Genomic DNA, 1,200 nt, shown 5'->3' with positions numbered 1-1,200 from the left:
TCCTTTCTTCAGCTGAGGGTACCATACAGGGATGGGGTAACACCAGCCAAGCACTGTGGACTTCTCAGAAGAAAGGCAGGAGGTGCACAGAAGATATGAATAGTATGCATCTTTTTAAAAAATAGCTGTCACATCTGGCTTTTTGGTTTTTTGCCTGGACTATAAAATGAATGGTTTAAAAAGAAAAACATCCTACCAAAAACACACCCACCCACCAGACCTCCCCTGGACAGCTGCATTTTATAGTCAATGTCCACAATCTTGGGATGTCTTGGATTCTTGCTTCTGGCAGGGGTTTTCTCGCTAAAGAAAACCTCCCCGGGTCCGGCTAATATCTTATTCTCTAAGAGTGTGTTGGCACTGTGGCCATTAACTCTTCAAAATCAAAACTTAAAAAAAGAAAGTCTGTAACCAGCAACATATCAGTATTTATGTTTAAACCATAGACCTATCAGTGGAGATCAGTGTTTTTTATAAAAGCAAATGACTTGTTGAATTTTTTTCAAAAGGATGTGCTCCTTCAAGGTGGCAGAGTGCCCCTGTGGGCCACTGTGGTCCTAGTTCTCCAAAGTGTTTCTAGAAACAGAGAAAAGTGGGGCAAAAATATTCACCAGAAAGTTATTGGGCAAAAAATAATTTAAAATGTCTCTCCGCATCCCTGGCCCAGCTGCTCTTTCCAGAGTTCATGGTGGAATGTATACCCCAGATGGACATAAAGCAGACAGTCGGATTACTGGGGTGTTAGCTACACCCGTGACAGAATGTCAGCTCCTCTACCTCCTGAAACTGCTGGCCTAGAACTGACGCATGAAGGAAGGATGTTTAAATTACCAGCCACAAGAAGAGCCTTTCTTCTACTTGAATTGACACAGGAAGTAAGAAAGGCGCCAAGTACGGAACGTAGGCCCGAATGCCCCTGGAACGCCCCTCCTTCCCCAATCCCTCCCCTCCCTGGAGAGGCCCAGACTTCCAAATCTCAGACAGCGCGGCGGTCCCCTCAAGGTTAACAATGCTGTTTCCCGTGGAACCAGCCAGAAACAACACTGGAAGTGGGTTTATTTTTACCCCAGGCTTTGTCATCCATCATTATTGAAAAACTAAGAGACAGGTTTTGGCTGACTATCCTGTGGAATATTCGAGATCTCCGTGCAGGATCTGGCCCTCTGTCTGCCGCATTTATCTTATCTGGAGTGGTCGCCT

Source organism: Camelus bactrianus, chromosome 35 (assembly GCF_048773025.1).
Source record: "Camelus bactrianus isolate YW-2024 breed Bactrian camel chromosome 35, ASM4877302v1, whole genome shotgun sequence".
Taxonomy (NCBI): domain Eukaryota; kingdom Metazoa; phylum Chordata; class Mammalia; order Artiodactyla; family Camelidae; genus Camelus; species Camelus bactrianus.
Note: the sequence above shows the minus strand (reverse complement) of the source record.